The 22071-nt window shown below is 41.9% G+C and overlaps 1 pseudogene across 1 annotated transcript in view; it reads left to right on the top strand.

Moving 5' to 3' along the window:
* Positions 1-3374: 3374 nt before the first annotated feature.
* LOC104666281 overlaps positions 3375-22071 on the top strand; it is a 41082-nt pseudogene continuing 22385 nt past the window's right edge. Inside the window, exon 1 of the transcript XR_004057878.1 lies at positions 3375-3485. The product of XR_004057878.1 is annotated as an NADH dehydrogenase [ubiquinone] 1 beta subcomplex subunit 9-like (transcript). The remainder of the gene's footprint in view (positions 3486-22071) is intronic.

A 22071-nucleotide genomic window follows, 5' to 3' on the forward strand; every position in this document is an offset into this window, starting at 1 on the left:
GGACCATGGCTCCGTGGCCAGAGTCACCAAAGCCAGGGTCTTGTGGTTCTTCAACTACCACCTCAGTGCAACCCGTTACAATACAGGGATAAAAGTATGGCCAGGATGTGCATGAAGTGCAAGGCCCACTTGAAGCAGTAGGATGGGTAGGTGGCTGAGAAGATGGGAGGGCAACGGAAAGGCAGGTGTGTTCATCCATTTTGTGTTGCTATAACAGAAGAACACAGACTGAATAATTTACAAAGAAAATAAATGTATTTCTCACATTTCTGGAGGCTGGGAAGTCCAAGGTCACATTGCCTGCATCTGTCAAGAGCCTTCTTCTTGTATCTTCCATGGCAGGAGGCAAAAGAGCAAGACAGGGCTGAACTCACTTTCTAGTAAACTTGCTCCCACAATGACACTAACCCATTCATGAGAGCAGAACCCTCACAACCCAATCACCTAAGAGTCTCACCTCCTAATACTGTCACAATGGCAATTAAATTTTATCACGAGTTTTGGAGAGGCCATTTGGACCACAGCAGCAGGCCAAAGCCTGCTCCTCCAACATGACAGCCAACCACCCCACGGCCAGCTCAATCCTGACATTTGGATTCAGCCTTCAGTTTGTCCACTCAAGATCATTTATCCAAAGCCTCAAGCCCAGTCATGGTCTTGGCAGGTACTGAGAAGCAAAGAAGCCCTAGCACTCATTCAGAAGGCATGGATACAATCTACAGAGATGCTTAGAAACACAAGAGCTCAGACTAATGGCAAAGATAGATAGCAACATCTGGCAATAAACCAAGAAAACAGAGCATGAAAAAACGTTGCATCCTGCCCACCCTGAAACCTCCACATACCTGGATGGCATCAAATATGTCTTTTCACCTTGTAGTCTACAGTCTTCCATGGGGGAAGACCCATTTAAAATGGGTCATTCAAATCCAGGTTGCAGTTGGTGCTCATTTTCCTATTAGCTCTGGAAGGTTTCCAGTACCTACACACCCCATTCACTGTCTGCCTGGAGAAGGACCTCATTCACCTGTCCATAAACCTAGCAGATGGAGATAGCATGGAAACTTAATTTATATACTTTATGGCGCCTCAAATATGTCAGCAAGCAATTCTTTCTCTATGTCTGTGGTTCACAAATATCTGTTGCTATCTCCCAAGTGCCTTAAGTACATCATCTCATTTAATTTAGTGTTTACAACAACTCTATATGATCGATATAATGATGTTCATTTTCCTGGTGAGTAAATTGAGACTCAGAGAGGTCAAGTGACTTGCCCAAGCTAACACATCTAGAGGTGGAAAGTCAGAAATTGAATTTTGTATGGTCAGACAACCATACTCTTGCGCTGTATGGTCAGAATTTGAATTTTGAAAAGAGTATCGTCAGACAACCATACTCTTGCACTGTCTCCATTGACCGACATGCCACATTGCCTCGCCTTCCCAGTGGGACTGCCTCTCCTCCACCTGGTATCTTCTGCAACATAGAGGGTTTAGGGAGGCAGAGGTCACCCCAAGAGCATATCCTCCACTCCAATGTAAACCTGATCTTTGAGCACCCTCGATCCTGCTTGAGACATGAGTTGGTTCATCCTCATCACCAACCTAGGGATATAGCCACAGATGCAAATAAAGTTACATTTTCCGACAGATACAAATGGATTTGTGTAAAGGCATCAGAACAAAGCTGCTCTGCTAAGCCCTCCACGAAGGTGCAAATTGCTAATCTGATTTAAATGTATCACTGGTTTGCTTAGGTCCCATCAAAAGGTTTGGATACAAGAGTCAAGGAATAATAAAAGTTTCTCATATGAGCTCTACTCATATTTGAGCTTGAAATGAATTCTTAGTTGTTTGTTGTGGGAGCCAATTTCTGTATTTTAAAATGGGGTTGGCAAGCAAGACAAGGACAGGATAGAAAGGAACCAATAAAATCAAGAGCAGGGATTAATTAAAGTCCTGGAGATGGCAACAAAGGAAGGAGGGTAATCACGCTTCTTCTAAGAAAGACAAGTTGGGGGGTTTTATGTGTATATATATATATATATATATATATATATACACACACACACACACACACACACATAAGTTTCTGGAAAAATAATTTAATTTTAACACCATCTCCACAAATCGACTGAGCTTATCTGTCTCCCATGGAAAGTAAAGATTGCCCTTTTTCTGGCCGGGGGGAATCTCATTTCCCCTCTCCTTATCATTTATTAGAAATCAAAATATTGTTTCAAATAGATGTGTTTAATATTTCAGACTACATAATGTGACCAGCACAAAAGGGCAGCATCAGTAGGCAGGCTACAGAAGTTAGAGAGGAGATGAAAAATGACCCTGAATCACATGACCAAAGATTTCTCTCCGATCTATCCTTCCTCGTTCTGGGAGACTTGGCTTGTTGGCCATCGTTCATTCTTGAACTTCCTCCACTCTGAAAACGGGGAAAGTAACTTGAAGATTTCCCTCCCCTACCCTGTGGTATAGAGGTATTCCAACAACATTGATTGCAATAGCCACTGTCTAAAGCAAATTTCCCTTTCCAAATGATTTTGGTCATAGAGAAACTAAGATGTTTTCCCACTAAAAACACCACTCTATATAAGGCTGAAAATTCTGGCAAGAAAAAAACCTTAAGACTTAGGTCATATCTATTAGCCATGTGGTCCAAATTAGTGGCTTATTTTTCCTTTGTGGCATTTTTTATATCTTAGTCATTGGCAGCCACCTTCTCTCAACTCCTCTCACATCTAAAGATCTGGTGTCACATCACATCCTAGACTTCCACTACCTCCCGTTTTCTTTATATTTAAAATGCCTGATGGAAGCTGGGTGTGGTGGTACACACCTGTATTCCCAGCACTTTGGGAGGCCAAGGTGGGAGGATCGTTTGAGGCCAGGAGTTCAAGACCAGCCTGGGCAACGTGGCAAAATCCCATCTCTACAAAAAATGTAAAAATTAACCAAGCATGGTGGTGCACATCTGTAATCCCAGCTACTTTTGACGCTGAGGTGAGAGGATCACCTGAGCCCGGGGAAGTCGAGGCCTCAGGAGCCACGATTGCATGACTGTCCTCCAACCTGGGTGACAGAGTGAGACCTTGTATCAAAAATTAATAATAAAAATAAAAATAAAAGGTCTGATGGAGCTAATTCATAGTATTGTGCATCACACGTGGCTATCTCCATTGAATACCTGATGAACCCCAGTCTCCAAACACCTTACATTCTAGACTCTCAAACAGGCAAAATGCAATCCCTCCACTTTATCAATTTGGCAGGTTTGAAATTCAGTGTGTCAGGTTTACCCATAATGAGGAACACCTCAACTCACCCAGATGATGGCATCAGTGTGAGGGATAGTGGCGATGCAGCTAACCCAATTACCAATTGTTCTGGATGTGCGAAGCGCCGTGCGAATGCTAAGTCATAATGTTATGGCTTCATCTGAAAGATGTGCATATCACCCAGGAGCATCAGTAAGTCAGTAACATAATTTGCAATAAGTCATCATTAATTAACGCTAAATTACCAGGTCCTTCCTCGGGAAGCAGCATATTAAACTGACATTGGTATGTGAAGAGTTCATTATGGTTAATGCTATGAGAACACAAACTGAAGGACTTAATAGTGGATTAGAAGGTGTTTATGTCCAAACACCTCATGTAGGCCCGCAGCTGCCACACTCCAGCAAAGACATTAGCTCGTTGCTAAGGACAAACATGGGAGATGGGGAAATTTACATGAAGAGGTTCTCCCAGCATGGAGTAATGAGGTATTTGGAAGCGTTGAGAAAATATGAAAGAGCATGCTCACCCAGCCCTTCCCCTCATCCTTTCCCTCTTTCACACCATTTCCATGAGACAGAAGCAAGGAGCAAAGAGATATCAGCAGCAATGGGCCCCTAGGGCAGAGGGAGGGATCAGATTCACCTGGGGAATGGGAAGGCATGGATGTGGGGGAGGGTGGAATAGGATGGTGGGAAAACTCCTCTGGTGATTTCGTTGACCACCCCACATCCCCCTTCCCCACCTCACCAACTGTTATGGAGTGATTTTTGCCACGTTTAATGTTATTGCTTCAAATTGTAATGTGAAATGATCCTAAACAACATAAATTTGTGAGGCACATGGTTGTAAATCAACATTGCCATAGCTAATATAATCGCTAACCTATGTAGACATTATCATAAAAACAAAATGAAAGGGTGCACAGGGTACAATGCTGATGGTCCAACACCAGCACTTCTGTGGCTGTTAAACTCATTGCAAGAAAGGGATGCGAATCCCTGAACCACAGGAATTGGAATGCAGTGGCTACAGCCTTGGTGCACCTCCTTCATTCCCCAGAGCGAAGGCACCTAGTGGCAAGCACACTTTAGTACAAGTTTCCGTACTCAGTTGTAATAAGTCCTCATTCAAAAAGAGGCCCATAGTCCCAGCTACTCAGGAGGCTGAGGTGGGAGGATCAATTGAGCCCAGGAGTTCGAAGCTGCAGTGAGTTATGATTGCACCACTGCACTCCAGCCTTGGCTACAGAATGAGACTCTATCTCTTAGAAAAAAAAAAAAAAAAGACAGAAAAGAAAAGAAAGAAAATAATAAAAATAAAAAGGAGGACATTTCTTCTGCTACTAACAAAATATTAGCATAAAAACAAAGAAGTGTGAAGTCTTTGGAGAGATATATTGTTTTTCATGCATTCGTTCACTCAACAAATATTTACTGAGCATTCTGATAACATTCAAGATACAAAAAAAGAGAGAGACCAAAAGGCTTATCCTCAAGGCACTCTCCTGCTAGCATGAAAGGGAATACAGTGCACAAATAGGCAATTAGTTATGAAATGGTGGAGGAGTAGAACGATTCACAAGTTGTGCAGAGCAGATGGGGGTGGGGGAAGGAAAGTGACAGGGATGCCTCTCAGAAAAAAATATATATGGGCTGAGGATAATCTGGGAGGGGAGGCTAGGGCCATTCAAGGCAAAAGGAACCGTCTAAGCCCAGTCACAATCCTAGAGAAGAAAGCCCTTCCTACCACCAGCCCCATCCCTCCCAGCTAGAACAGACTGGACTATGATAGACACCAGATCCACACACTAAGCCAATTGGTTTCCTCTTATAGGATGACCAGACTAAATGAGTTACCTGCCCTGAAACTTAAAACTCAAGTGTCCAGCCTGCCATTTGGAGACCACGTATTCAGAGGACAGCAGAGAAGGGGGTCTCTAAAGAGATGCAGGGGAGGGAAGTAAGCACACAGAGAAGGGCAGATCCAAGAAACCATGTGACCCCAATGCAGAAGGGAGGAGAATGAAGGTTTTCAGGCACAGGTTTAGACCTTCATGAGGCTCGGCTATTTTCATGGGCCATGACTTCCGTGAAATACTCTCAATTCTTTTGAATAAAGTCCCCTTAATTTAAGACAGCTGGGCCAGCATTCTGGCTGGGGGGCACTGGCAAACAAGAGACACTGAAGGATCCTGGGTGGAAATGGGCTCTGCTGTACCCTGGCATATAGCAGTCACTGCAAGGGTGATCTCAGACCCACCCAAGTTAATCATCATCACCAGAAGTGAGAGGACTGCAAACAAACTGATTGGATCAAGGACAGCGGGGCTGGATTCACCAGGAGGTCTTCACACCTACTCATCAGCTTTTTATAAAGATAAAATCTCTGAAGCACTTGCAGCTTCTCTGGAGAAAGACGAGAGATAAATGCATGGTGTTGTTAACAAAAGGGTCTTTCTCCTTTATTATAAAGCAATTGGAAAGGAATTGCTTTTCCAGGCCATAAGGGAGCTGCAGCCCAATCTCAACAGGTAACCTTGAAAATCAGACACAATAGCTGTCCCTTTTCTCAATTCTCTTTCTTCCCTTCTCACCATCCCTCCAAAAACACACTTATCCATTCACAGTCTTTTTCATGTAATGAGACTACCACCTCGCCCTCTGCATACTGAACAACCATGACTGTGGCTGGGCCAGACCCTGCCCTGTCTCATCAGTTCAGCATCCATCATGCTTGGCCTATGATGCCACTGAATTCGGGTGGGAGGATGTGTGGCCAGGAAAGGCAGATGTCTTTCATGGCTCATAAGGAAGAGCCTTCCCGGTTAAAGGTTATGTATAGCACCCTGAGGAGTTCTGCTTTTGAAAGATCAAAGAAAAAGTCCCTCCTGGTACAGTACGTATAATTTCTTCACAATTCTTTCTGTGGCAACGGGATGTTTGTGTCAATAAAACTGTGTTCAAGTATTTTGCATATGTATGGTCACTGGAATGCAACCCAAAGATCTAAGGAAGGGCACAGATGAAGAAAAGGGAAACCACTGACATGAGGCAGATGAGGGTGCAAAAGAGGAAGGCATTAGATACATTCGCTTTGTAAAAATGGAGGCCAAAAACCAGGAGTGGGAATTGAGAAACAAGCATTTTCTTGGTATTCAAGGATGCTTAGGGAAATCCCTGCCCTGGGGACAGAAGCAGCGGGAAACTATGCTCTCTGACTGTTTCCCCAACAAAAGAACTTCCTAATTCATCTGTGGAACCTGCTGTAGGACATAGGACTTCGAGGAGTCTTGGTTTCCGGAGAGCTCCTGAAATGCTTTCCCTATGAAATGGAGCTTGCAGAAGTAGCGGGACCACTGGAATGCTCTCTAGTCCTCCGAGCCCTAATAAAGTCTTCAGCGAGACTGAGACGTAACAGCATCCCATCCTAACCTTTCATCCCAGGGATGTTCCAGAAGGCCGAGGCTTCCCCTGGGGACCACATCAACTCTCTGGAACACAGGCATAGAGGCTTGGCATCTCACCAGCACATATGCAGATTCATTGTCATTTGGAGTTGAAAAGGACACTGGAATCACCAGGTATAACCCTCTCCACGTCTCAGATAATATGACACCACAGGTTGAAACATTTCACTATCCTCTGGGGTTCTCCAGGAAGAAGCCATTTCTGTTTGCATTTAATACAGCTACGCTGACATTGTTAGAACCTAACTCCTCCTGTCCACCCGGCCATACAGGAGGCACGGTTGCTGCACTTGAGCTCCCCAACTGTGCTAGAAGAGACTGGTACTTTGACGTAAACAAGTTATTCAGAATAGCTTCTTGGGTGACATGACCTCTTACAAGTTGTTTTGAAGGGAACCTGGGCTTCAAAAACAGCATTATATAGTCCCAGCTACTCAGTGAACCCACGAGGTCAAGGCTGCAGTGAGCCATGATCATGCCACTGCACTCCAGCCTAGGTGAGAGAGTGGGACCCTGTTTCAAAAAATAGTAATAATAAATAATAATAATACAGTATTATCTGGGGAGACCACGTATTTGTTATCTATTGCCATGCAACAAATTACCTCCAAAACTTAGTGGCATAAAAAAACAAACTTTTAACATCTCACATTATCTGTGGGTCAGGAATTTGGGCATAGCTTAGCTGGGTATCTTACCTCAGGGGGTGTCTGACAAGCTACCGTCTGGTGTCACCAGGGCTGCAGTCATCTCAAAGCTCAACTGGGGAACACTGCCTGCTAAGTTGACTCATGTGGTTACAGGTAGAATTGATTATCTTGCAGATGTTGGACCAAGGCTTCTGTTCCATGCTGGCTGTTGGCCAGAGGCCTCCCCTAGTTCCTGCCACATGGACCTCTCCATAGGGCAACTCACAACATGGCATTTGTTCCATCTGAGCAAGCAAGAGAGTAAGAGAGGGCACAGAAGATGGAAGCCACAGTCTTTTGGGAGCCTAACTCAGAAGTGACATCTAATTACTTTTCTCATAGTCTGCTTAGGAGAAGTGAACCACTAGGTCCAGCCCACACTCTGGGAGAGGGGATTACACAACGACATGAACCCCAGGAGATGGGGATCATTGTGCGGCCATTTTGGAGACTGCCTACCACACACTACATATTACCTTCTCATATTACCTTTACATACTACCTTCTCATTTACATGTCTCTATCGTGGGGATTGGCAAGAAGGGAAGGAAAACAGCAACCATGCTGCCCAGATTCCCTCTGTCTTTGCAGTAGTCAGCCATTACCATTAAGCCTGTGCTGAAAGGTAAGCCCACATGATCATATTTTGGTATAGGACCTCCCTTCACACCATATCTGCTAGGAACACTGGTCAAAGCTGAGCCAGAGTCCTCTCCCAGGAATGAGTAGTTAAGGTACACAAAGTTAAACTGAATGATCAGCTAGAAGTGAGGCCAGAGCCAATACAGTGTCTTGAGCGAAGCCATGCTCAAGCTGAAGTTAGGACAGCAGAGACTAGGTATAAGCAGAGGTAGCCAATCAGCAAAGAAGAATCTAGAAGAGCAAAGACAGAGAGATACCAGGACCGTTATGACATAAGGACTGAGACAAAGACACAGAAACACAGAGAAACTGCTTCAAGGCTTGCCTCTTTTTGTTTTTTTCTGTTTGTTCAGTCTTGACCACATTCCCTGTATCTGAGCTAGCCGACATTGGGTTTTGTTTCTTTACCTTTAATCCTGACTAAGACAGGTTTTCCCAGTCTGTTTCTTCTCCTAGAAAATGATTAATATCAGTTCAATTTCACTCCAGAAAATGACCTTTCAGATGTGAAATAATGTGCAGATTCCAAGTGAAGCATATTTTTGTTCAAAGCACAGATGCAATGCAATTCATTTCCACAGGTCTTTATTGAGATGGAGGTTATTGTTCTCTCTGTGAATCAAGGGGAAAATGTAATTAAAGCAAAGAGAATTTGACTTATCCTAAATCAAACTAGTCATTAAACTAGAGCTTGAGGGCCTATATACTTAGCCTTCTGTATTAGTCCATTCTCACACTGATAATAAAGACATACCTGAGACTGGGTAATTCATAAAGGAAAGTGGTTTAATTGACTCACAGTTCTGCATGGCTAGGGTGGCCTCAGGAAACTTACAATCATGGCAATAGAGGAAGCAAACATGTCCTTCTTCACATGGTGGCAGCAAGAGAGAAGTACAAAGAAAAAGGGGGAAAAGCCTCGTATAAAACCATCAGATCTTGTGAGAACTCACCCACTATCATGAGAACAGCATGGAGGTAAGTGCCCCCATGATTCAATTACCTCCCACTTGGTCTCTCCTATGACATGTAGGGATTACGGAAACTACAATTCAAGATGAGATTTGGGTGGGGACACGGCCAAACCATATTACCTTCTAAACCCACAGTAACTTACAAAGTGAAAATATATGTTACAAATTCATACAAATGTGCATACACATATGCACATACCTGCATGGCAACAGACACACTTCACAAACTAGGAAAATGAAGTCTCAGCAAAGAGCAACCTCTCTTCACTCGCATTGATGTATCACAAGACAATATGCACCCCTTGAGTCAACTCCCACATGGATTTGCTTTCAGAGCACATTTTCTAAGTATTCAACAGTCTGTCAATAGAGAAACCAACTCTAGAGTGGTTTACAGGACTCCCCCAGGCAGTTCACGTAAATATTGCAAACTGCAAGTTTATACTGCCAACTCACTGCAGATACCCAGAAGAATAAGATTTTACAAGCTCTCTTTCCACAGGAAATCAGGCTCCAAATACTGAGCGATCATAGCTTGGATAACGCTGCCCCCTTTGATAGATGTAGCCTGAAGAAATGTCTTTCTTAATATATAAACGATTTTTTAATCATAAAGGTAATATGTGCTTATTATGGGGAATTCTGAAATTTCAAAAAATAAAGAGGAGAAAACAAAGTCATGTGTAAATACTACCACAAAGAGACAACTGAGGTTTGTGTTGGTATATTTCCTTCTAATCTTTCTTCCATATCATATTATATATGTACATATAGAATATGTACATATGTGTATATATTACATATGAGTATGTATATCCATATACATATATGTATACACACATATATATTTGCATCTTTTACAAAATTGAAATAATACTTTTTGTTATGCTTTTTTCACTTATTATTTGCAAGGGAGACATGGGGAAAGACTGCTAATGGGTACCCAATTTCTCTTTGGTGAGATAAAAATATATTAAAATTAGATTATGTTGCTAATTGTGCAACTCTGAAAATATACTAAAAACATTGAACTATACACTTTGAACAGGTGAACTTTATGGTATGCAAATTACTTGTCAATAAAAGTTGTTTAAGAAAAAACCTTAGATCCCAGCACTTTGGGAGGCCGAGACAGGCGGATCACGAGGTCAGGAGATCAAGACCATCCTGGCTAACCCAGTGAAACCCCTTCTCTAGTAAAAAATACAAAAAACTAGCCGGGCGAGGTGGCGGGCGCCTGTAGTCCCAGCTACTTGGGAGGCTGAGGCAGGAGAATGGCGTAAACTCGGGAGGCGGAGCTTGCAGTGACCTGAGACCCGGCCACTGCACTCCAGCCTGGGCGACAGAGTGAGACTCCGTCTCAAAAAAAAAAAAAAAAAAAAAAAAAAAACCTTAGTGAGATACTGTCACATACCTATCAGGATGGCTAATATTAGAATATTACTACATGGCTGATATTACTATATAGCCAACATTAGAATATTAGAATACTACTACATAACTATTAGAATGGCTGATATTAGAATGGCTGATAGGTGTAAAAACAAAAACAACTGATTTTCAAAACTTCAATTCCAAATACTAGTTAGGATATAAAGTAACTGGAACGCTGACAAAAATATAAAATGGTGCAGCCACTTTGGAAAACACTTTGACAGTTTCTCCCAAAGTTAAACATGCACTTACCATACTATCCTATTCCTAGGAATTTACCCAAGAGAAATGCATGCATATGTCCACACAAAAACCTATCCCTTGTGCAAATATTCATGGTAGCTTTAGTTAAGTTAACCCCAAACTAGTAACAACAAAAATGTCCATCAATAGGAGAATGGACAGACAGAAACTCCCTCAAGCTTTGCCTCTTTTTATTTTTTCCTGTTTATTCAGCCTTTACAACATATCTGTATATCATATATTAAATTAAAAGGAATTACCATTGCAGGCAACAACACAGATGAATCTCAAAACCATTATGTTGAGTAAAAGAAGCTCTGCAGAAAAGACAAAATACCAGATTTTTCCATTGATATGAAACTCTAGAAGAGGGAACTCTAATCTGTCACAACAGAAAATGGATCAGTGGTTGCCGGGGTCTGAGAATGGGAAAAAGCAATTGAGTACAAAGGAGCATGAGGGAATTTTGGAGAACGATGATAAAACTTTGTGTCATGATTGTGGTGGTGGTTATATGGCTGTGAGCATCTTTCTAAACTCATCAAATTGTATACCAAAAATTCTTAAATTTTATTGTATGTAAATTATACCTCAATAAAGTTTTTTTCTAAAAATAACTCATCAAACTGTAAATTTGTAGGTGCATTTTTTGGTATATAAATTGTATCTCAATAAATTTGAGTTTTTAAAATGCACAAAATATATATTATATTGTGTTTATTTTCACAGGTCGTTAAATATTTTTCAAAAACACCCTAAATTGAACATTACACAGCTATTCTATTCAATGTTATAGATGTGCCACAACTTCATTAGCCATTATTGCTGAATACTTAGCAATGTTCTTTTTTTTCTTTTGCACTTAAAAAGCATTGTAATCAACATCTGCCTATATAAAACTTTGTCTAAGTTTCAGATTCATGAAAAGGGGACAATTGGGTCAAACAGCAAAAATATTTTCAAGGCTCTCAATACATGTGGAGCAATATTTTCTCAAAGTTGATTGCTTTTAACTGTGTGGGTAGGAAGAGAAAGAGGCTTGTTGCTGTTTCTCCAACTCCTCTGCTAGAAGAGAAGCCCTTTATGTGGATTCCCATGAAAGAAGCCTGGGGCTACAGAGGCCACCGGTTCTTGTTCCAGCACTATCAACTGCTTTGTAACTTTGAGTCATTTCCTCCTCTTTAAATACTGTCTTTTCTGGTCTGTATGGTGGCTCATGCCTATAATACCAGCACTTTGGGAAGCCAAAGCAGGAGGATTGCTTGAATCCAGGAGTTCAAGGCCAGCCAGGGCAACATAGTGAGATCCTGTCTCTATAAAAAATAAGTAATAAATAAATACTGTGTTTTTAATCTCCAAAATGAGAATACTAACTTATGGTAGCCAAATATTTTTTGACAGGACATAAAAAAGCACTAACCATAAAATAAACAATAGATAATTGAACCTAAAAGCTTGCATTTATTCAAAGACATTATCAAGAAAAAAGGCAAACCACAGACTGGAAGAAGTTATTTTATAAAACATATATTGAACTCACGATTTATATAAAGAACCCTAAAAATAATCAGGAAAAAGGTGGGCAAAAGAACATGCAATTAAGCATGCACTTCACGCACACACACAAAGATTCATGTGGGTAACATGCAGATGAAAATGTGCTCAGTATCATTAGTTATATGGAAATGCAGATTAAAACCACTTGAGGTACCACTATATGTCCAACAGAATGGCTAACATTTAAAAGACTGACGACACCAATGTTTAGTGTGGAGACAGAGTAATTAGAATTCTTTCATTGTTGACAGGAGTGTGAAATGGTATAATCGCTTTGGAAAACTGGAAGTACCTACTAAGATTAAACATATATACCCTTGTGAGGTAGGAGATTCACAGGATTTGCTTTCTGAGCATCAATCAAGACCCTCCTGATAAAAATGGGTTGCAGTAAAGAAACAAAATGAAATCAGCAGATGGCAAGGGAAGTGACCTCTAGTTGCCCTCACTGCTCATTAGCATAAAGAAACTCCCACCAACACCATCACAGTTTAAGGTAACCCGGAAGTTACCTTATATAGTTCCAGTAACTTCCCCTACCCCTTTTCTAAAATATTCTGAACAATCTGTTCCTTAATTAACATATAATTAAAATAGATACAAATATAGTCAGCCAGCAATCCACAGGGGCTGCTGCTCTGCACTGCTACTGTTGCTGCTCACTGCTGCTGCTGCTCTTCCTCCTAGGGGCTGTCTGCTTATGAGATAGCTCTGCCCTATGGATGAAACAGTCACTTTGCTGTATGCTGATACTCTGGGCCACTCTGCCCTCCTCTGTCTATGAAGCAGCCACTCTACTGTACACTGTTGCTCTGAGAATCTTACTTTCTTTCACTGTCTGCTCACTATTGAATTCTTTCCTGAGCAAAGCCAAGAACCCTCCTGGGCTAAACCCCAATTTGGGGGTTCATCTGTATCACTTGGACTCAGCAATTTCACTCCTAGGTATACGCCCTAGGGATATAAATTAGTGCACAGGTGCACCAAGGCACATGCAAGAAATTTGATAGCAGTTTTATTTTTAATAGCCAAAGAGTTGAAAAACCCAAATGTTCATGAACATAATAATAGATACTTGGTGGCATATCTACATAATGGAATGCTACTCAATAAGAAAAAACTAACTTCTGCTTTACGCAACAACCTGGATAAATATCTCCGACATAATGTTGAACAAAAGAGCTCAGATTCAAAAGAATACAGATTAAATGATAAAATTTATATAAAGTTCAAGAACAAGCGTCCATCTGTTCTTGGTGGTAGTAGAAGTCAGAATAACAATTACTTCTGGTATGGATGGCAGAGGTATTGACCAAGAAGAGGCACAATGGAACCTTCTGGAGGCATGGAATTGTTCTGCATCCTGCCCTTGATGGTTATTACAAAGGTGTGTATATATGTAAAACTTCATTCGTCTGTCTCCTTAAGATGTGTGCACTTTCCTATGTATATGCTATGCCTCAATAAAAATAAATGAACATTAAATAAAATTAAAATATTGGACTAGATGATAACTAGAGTATTTCCAACCTTTTACAGTCTCTTCACATTCTATCCTCTTTCCCTCTTTTCCTCTATTTCCCTTTTTCCCAAGCTCTCCCACTCTAAAAGCTTTAGTTAACACTGCGCTTGGAGAGTTCACACATCTGCATGTCTCCAGCCCCAAACCCATCAAAGAACATCTCATCTGGATTTGCCACCTCCTGCACCTCACCGACACCACAACTTGTCCAAAACAAAACTCATCTTCTTCTGCCTCCTTACCCTCACCCAGAGCAGGTACCAATCAGTGTGGCTCCCCAGCTGACAACAGTTTCCCCTTTTCCAGGATCAGTCCTAGTATGTGGGTGTGGGCTACCACAAAGCAAGCCTGTACACCATGCATATAACTCCAGGCCAGAGTTGACTGAACCAGAAAGAGACATCTCCACCAAGCTGGACTAGACTCCCTGTCCTGTGAATTTAAAGAACACACAATGAGGAAAGGACAGTCTCTTCAATAAATGATGTTGGGAAAACTGGATATTCACACGCAGAAGAATAAAATTAGGCTTTTTATTTTACACCATATACTAAAATCAACTCAAAATGGACTAACGGCTTAAATATAAGACCTTAAACTGTAAAACTACTAGAAGAAAACACAAGGGAAAAGCTACACAACACTGATCTGGGCAATGATTTTTTGCATATAACCCCAACAAAGGCAAAAATAGACAAATGGGATGGCATCAAACTGAAAAGCTTCTGCACAGCAAAGGAAACAATTAATAAAGTGAAGAGACAACCCACAGAATGGGAAGAAATGTTTGCAAACTGTACATCTAACAAGGTGTTATCAAAATATAGAAGGAACTCAAACAACTCAATGGCAAGAAAACAAATAACCCAATTAAAAATGAGCAAAGGACCTAAATAGACATTTCTCAAAAGAAGACATACAAATGGCCAATAGATACATGAAAACATGCTCAGTATCACTAATCATTAGGGAAACACAAAATAAAAACACAATGACTTACCACCTTTCACCTGTTAGAATAGCTATTACCAAAAAGACGAAAGGTAACTGTTAGGGAAGATATGGGAAAATGGCAATTCTTTTTTTCTTTTTTTTTTTTTTTTGAGACGGAGTCTCGCTCTGCCACCCAGGCTGGAGTGCAGTGGCCAGATCTCAGCTCACTGCAAGCTCCACCTCCCGGGTTTACGCCATTCTCCTGCCTCAGCCTCCCGAGTAGCTGGGACTACAGGCGCCCGCCACCTCGCCCGGCTAGTTTTTTGTATTTTTTAGTAGAGACAGGTTTTCACCGTGTTAGCCAGGATGGTCTCGATCTCCTGACCTCGTGATCCACCCGCCTCGGCCTCCCAAAGGGCTGGGATTACAGGCTTGAGCCACCGCGCCCGGCCAGCAATTCTTATACATTGTGAGAATGTAAATTAGTTACAGCCATTATGGAAAATGGTTTGGAGGTTCCTCAAAAACACTAAAACTAGAATCACCATACAACCCAGTAATCCCACTTCTGGATATATAGTCAAAGGAACCGAAATCAATATGTTGAGGGGAATATCTGCACTTTCATGCTCACTGCAGCCTTATTCACAGTAGCCAAGACAGGAAACAGCCTAAGTGTCACCACACGATCACATAAGTATACTACACGATCTCACTTACATGTGGAATCTAAGAAAGCATAACTCGTAGAAGTAAAGAGTAGAACAGTGGTTACCAGAAATAGGATATTGTTCATCAAAGGATATAAAGTTTCAGATGGACAGGAGAAATAGGTTTCATGATTTATTGCACACCGGGGTGACTACACTCAATAATTATGTATTATATATGTCAAAATAACTAAGAGCATAAATTTCAAATGTCTCACCGTAAGAAAATGATGGGCAAGTAAGGTGATGGATATGTTAATTGGCTTGATTTAATTATGTCACATTGTACACATATATCAAAACAGCCCACTCTACCCCATAAATGTATACAATTATAGTTTGTCCAGCTCACACCTGTAATCCCAGCACTTTGGGAGGCTGAGGCAGGCGGATCACAAGGTCAGGAGTTCAAGACCAGCCTGGCCAACATGGTGAAACCCCATCTCTACTAAAAATACAAAAATTAGCTGGCCGTGGTGGCACATGCATGTAATCCCAGCTACTCAGAAGGCTGAGGCAGGAGAATTGCTTGAACCCGGGAGGCAGAGGTTGGAGTGAGCTGAGATCATGCCATTGCGCTCCAGCCTGGGCAACAGAGCAAGACTCCATCTCAGGAAAAAAAAAAAAAAAAAAAAAAGTTGCACTAAGAGCCACTGAAACAGACTCCTGTTTGATCTCTCTCTCCCTGCAGTCTCCTAATTCTCTAATTCATCCTTCACAGTTCTGTGAAAGGGGGCTTCCTAAAGCCCACTTCAAACCAGGCCATTGTACCATTCATGGACCTTTGCCAGCTCCCCATTAACTACTGGAGTATGAGTGAGGCTCCTTAGTGTGGCAGTCAAGGCCCTCCACAATGGCCCAACTTCCCTTTACAGTTTCTGCTCTGATGCTCTCCTTCCTGCTTCTCCTAAGACCCATGCCTTGCCCCCTCCACTTGCACTAGACAACACACATGCTCCCCATAGATAGGTTCACATCTCTTGGCCTTTGCTAATGTTGTTCCCTTAGCTTAAATGTCGCACCCCACTCTTCCTGCCATCACTTCCTCTGTGGCCATGGAGACCTCACCCCTTTTTGGAGGCCCAGATAAAACACTAATGTGTGTAGGAAGCTTGTCCTCATTAGAATTCATCATCAGAGTATTTTGTTCATTCTTCTGGTGTGGGTGTGTCGTACCTGACCTTCAGGGACTATGATTTGCACCTGAATATGCTTATCTGGGAGCTAAAACTAGACTCTCTTTTCTACTCTATCCCTCCTTTCCACCATCAACCCTACCATAGAATCAATGCTCAATAGTTGCATGAGGAATTTACATTTTCTGAAACTACCATGAAAAAAATGAAAATATAAAAGGAGGGATGACAGAGGCCAGTAGGGTGGGGTGAGGGGCAGGGGAAGTGGGAATGGATGGGGTGGAGAAAGTGAGGGGAACGTGGGAAGTGGTGGGGAGGGCACAGCAACCTAAGAGAAGGAAAGAACAAGGAGCAGAGGAACAAAATCCTGAGCAAATGGAACTCTCTTCCCTGACAATTTTTTTTTTTTTTTTTTTTTTTTTTTTTTTTTTTTTTTTGAGACAGAGTCTCCCTTTGTCACCCAGGCGGGAGTGCAGTGGCACAATCTCGGCTCACTGCAACCTCCGCCTTTCTGGGTCCAGGCAATTCTTCTGCCTCAGCCTCCTGAGAAGCTGGGACTACAGGTGCGTGCCACCATGCCTGGCTAATTTTTGCATTTTTAGTAGAGACAGGGTTTCACCATATTGGCCAGGCTGGTCTTAAACTCTGGACCTCAGGTGATCTGCCTGCCTCGGCCTCCTAAAGTGCTGGGATTACAGGCATGAGCCACCGCGCTCGGCCCCATGATAATTTTTAAATCAAAAGGGATAAATGCTGACCAAGTTATCCCTATCAAGGGTGCTTCTGGGTATGGAGATGAGACAAGGGGCAGATCCAAGGCTAAGAACAAGAGCATGGAAGACAGGCAAGAAGCTCCCATTTCCCTAAGCCTGGCTCAGAAGCAGAGGGCACTTTAGCAGGGAACCTGCTACCTGTCCTGATGGACTGGTTTGCTTCCTACACCCAAGGGCATAGCAACTGGCTCTTTTAAACATCAGAAATGAAGCAAAAAGACAAATCTTTCCATGGTGTTGCCTCCCCTGGCAGAGAAATGACGGAGGTAAAAAGAAGAAGAATGGAAAGGTAAAGACAATCTGAATCTCTACAAAATGCCCACGAGGCCAAAAACTTCCAAGTGATGGACTGTCAGCAGCCTCAGCACCAATCTCCCTGGGAAGGGGGTTAAAAAGTGAGAGTGAGAAGGGGAAAGAATCGAAGGGCTTTTTATAGCCCCTAATATCTCCTCTGACAGCAGCCTGCACAGCTTTCCTGTGCCAGGATGCCAGGAAGACGAATGGATTTGTCTTTCCGTTAAATACCATTACCCAGAGTACTGGGGAGAATGAAGAATGGGTTGCAAACTCACACCCAAGGTTCCATCTCTTTTCTCATAATTAACAAAAAGCCTACAGAAACAACTCTCATGCGTCCTCCTCAACCCATCCCCACCAACAACAACACACGTAACCTCAGAAAACAGGTAGCCCACTGAACTTCAGCAATCACCACCTAGCACCAGTGCCCAGCACACGGCGGGCCCTGAGGAGCTGAAGTTCAGCTCTATCAGCATGGTCAGGTCCACACGAGGTCAATAACCTACTCTAAGATCCATTAAGCCACTTGTAGGAGCCCATCATCTTAGGTGGGAAAACCCAGTAGCGTTTTCCATTAAGAAAAATAGCAAGGGTTTGCTCTTTGCTGTAGGTGCAAATGATTCTGCTTATTGATGGAACTCTCAGTTGCTTTAGTGATGTGAGCCATTCACAAGCATCAAAACAAAGGGAGAAAAACAAAAATCAGTAGTGGTCCCACCTCCAGTTTAAGGATACATTTAACAAAATATGGGCAAGATCTGTACATCGTAAATAACAAATACTGCTGTGAGAAATGTAGAAATGTCTTATGTCAAGTACTAGAACTAATACATGAATTTAGCAAGGTCATAAAATACAAAGTTAATATACAAAAATCAATTGTATTCTTCTATATTAGCAGCAACAATCAGAAAATGACATTTGAAAATAATTCTATTTACAGTAGTGCCATAAATACATAAAAACATAAAATACCAGGAATAAACCTAGTAAAAGTCATTTCAGACCCCCACACTGAAAACTACAAAACATTGTTGAAATAAATTAAATAAGACCTAAATAAATAGAGATATCGCACATTTGGTTTGGAACACTCAATCCTGTCAAGATATCAATTTTCCCCCAAACTAGTATACAGCATCAGTGCAATCCCAATTAAAATTCCAGCAGGCTTCTTTTGTGGAAATTGACAAACTGATTCTAAAATTCATATGGCAAGTCAAAGGATCTAAAACAGTCAAAACAATTTAGAAAAACAAGAATAAACTTAGGGAATTTACGCTGACTGATTTCAAGGCTACAATAATCGAGGCAGTGTATATTAGTAAGGATGAACTTACAGAACTTATAGACCATGGACCGTAAGAGCAAGTCCAGGAATAGACCCATATATATATGGTTAATTGATTTTTTACAAGCTGACAACATAATTTTGTAGAGAAAGGATAATCTTTTTATAAATGGTCTGGGACAAATGGATACATATATGGAAAAAAATGAATGTTGACCTATCTCTTACATCATACAAACATTGACTTGAAATTGGTTGTAGACCTAAACATAAAACCTTAACTATAAAAATTTTAGAAGAAAATATAGGACAAAACTTTGCAACTTGGGATAGGCAAGTATTTCTTAGGATGCAAAAAGTATGAATATCAAAAGAAAAAAATCACAAATTTTAAACTTTGAAAGACATTATTAAGAAAATAAAAAGGCAAGCCACAGACTGGGAGAAACATTTGCTATATGTGTGTGTGTGTGTGTGTGTGTGTGTGTGTGTGTGTGTGTGTGTGTGTATCATATGTATAAATATAAATTTAAATTTAAATATACCCCAGAGGAACTTATTCAGAATCAAGAATCTTATTAATAAGAATAAGACAATTCAAGGCAAAAAAAAAAAAAAAGATACGCTACAAAAGAAAATATATGGATAGGCAATAAACAAATTAAAAGATGCTAGATAACATTAGTCATCAAAGAAATGCAAATTAAAATTAAATAGCACTACACACCCATAAGAATGGCTAAAATTTAAAAGCCTGAAAGTATCAACTATTGGCAAGAATATGGTACAATTGGTACTCTCAGACATTGCTGGTAAGACTATAAAATGGATTAACCACTTTGGAAAATAATTAGGCATTTCTTGTAAATACACACTTTACCATAGGACCCATCAGTTTCATTCCTACATGTTTACCCAAGAGAACTGAAGATCTATATTCCCACAAAGTCTGCATGAGTATTTGTATTAATGGCAGCATATTCATAATGGCTAAAAACTGGAAATAACCCAAATGTCAACAACAGGTAACTAGCAAACACATTGTTGTATTTATTCCATACAATGAACACTACTCAGCAACAAGAAGGAATGTATACTGATCACACACCACCACAGATGATTCTCAAAAACATTTTGCTGCACAAAAGACAGCAAAGTAAGATTACATTCACATGGAATTCTAGTAAAAGCAAAACCCATCTAAGTGACGGAAGGCAGATCAGTGGTTTCCTGGGCGAGGGAGAAGGGAATTGGCTGCAAAGAGGCATGAGGGAATTTTCTGGGTGATAAAAATGTCCTGTCTTGATTGCCCTGGTGATGGTTACACAAGTGTATACATTTGTCAAAACTCATCAGATCATACACTTAAAAGTGTTCATTACATTATATGCAAATTACACCTCAATGAATTCAATTAAAAAACACTGATGTGTGTTCCAGCCCCATAGATATTATTTAATTGGTCTGAGATGTATCCTGGGCATCAGAATTTTTTAAAATTCCTCCAAAGATCTCAACATCTGGCCAAAGTTGAGAACCACTACTCTAGGCGCTAAGCAACAAACTAAGTGGCCTAGTGTCCTGGGACACCAACAAAGGGCTGCTGGCTCTCTTGGTGTGAGCACAAGCCAATACTGGAAGTCACAGACTACCACCCACCAAGTCACAGGCCACAGTACCTGAGGCTCCCTTTGGTTTACCACCGATTCACATGACACTCTCCACAGAGCCAGGTCATGCTGTAGCATGGTGGTCATCACACAAGCACGTCTGCACTCCTGACACCAGGATCCAGGGCAGAGAGTGCCTTGAAAGACCCCTTATCTTGTTCAACAAGGCACCCAGGCAAGAGTCCCTCTAGTATGCGGCTGGGGACTTGCATGCCAGCATTGGCACTGGGGCCCAGATATGGTTCTAAATACACAGGATGGCCAGAGGGCCTAGGGTTTGGGAGGGGGCTCCCAAGTTGGGTACATGGTGGCTCTCTCCCCTGTAACCCGGTAGCAGACAAAGGAAAAGTGCCCACCAGGAGAAACCAGCTGTTAGAGGGTCATATTTGGGTCAACAGTCAGAAATCAAGTGGGCATCTTACAGCTAGAGTCCCAGGAGTCACTTTTCCATGCCTCCCTTTGCCATCTCTGAAGTGAATAGAAATGATTGTATTAGGTCTTGAATATTCATTTGTCAATGGTCACTGGCCTCTCCAAGGAGGAAGACTCTGTTTTCCTGGTGCTGATCAAATAGAGACCTCCTCAGAGCACAGCCATGAAACTCAGTAAAAATCCTTTTTCTCCTTGCTTTTGCCAGCGTTATAAGTTACCTGCCTGTTGACACCGCCAGAGCTGCTTCTCCACCCACCCTCTCTTGGGAGCCAGTCAAGGTGGCAGTAGGCCATGTGACATGGTTCAGCCCAACGTCACACCCCATACTCTCAAAGTGGGACAACTGCTACCCCAGATGCCCGGGTTAGAAGGCGCTTTCTGACTCCTACTAAATAAAGTCACCAACTTGGTGACACTAGATGCTGAGCCTCAATTACCAGGTATGGAGTGAGCATAATGACAACACAAAAAGGAATACAGTAGGGTGTCTGCCCTCAAGGAGCTCCTAGTCTGTAAGTGAACTGTGAGAAATAGACACATCTCATGATGTCCAACGGATCAAGGTCAGCACTAGGGAGACAGAATACAGACTGTGGGGTGCCCAGGGAAGAGCATGTAGCTCTGTAGTTGGGAGCCTCAATCTACATAGGGGCTTCCCTGTCTCTCATAGGATGAAATTCTTGAGCACGGAACCCACGGTACTCCATGGCCCCAAGTTGGCTGCCCCGCCCCTCCAGATATGCTACCTTAGGCCACCCTAAACCACTCCCAGGCACCTGACCATGATACTCCCTTCCCTCCATGACTTCCCCCATGCTCCTCCCTCTCCACAGGACATGAACACCTTTCTTCTCGTCTCTTCTGTGTCACTCTGAGATGTAGCATAGGGGGCCCCTCCTTTGTGAAGTCTTCCCCAATCCTCCTCACACAGAGGCAGCAGAATCAGACTTCCCTTCTCTCTGTCTCATAACCCGCATACCTTCTTCTATTAGGGCAAGTGACT

Source organism: Rhinopithecus roxellana, chromosome 6 (assembly GCF_007565055.1).
Source record: "Rhinopithecus roxellana isolate Shanxi Qingling chromosome 6, ASM756505v1, whole genome shotgun sequence".
Taxonomy (NCBI): Eukaryota; Metazoa; Chordata; class Mammalia; order Primates; family Cercopithecidae; genus Rhinopithecus; species Rhinopithecus roxellana.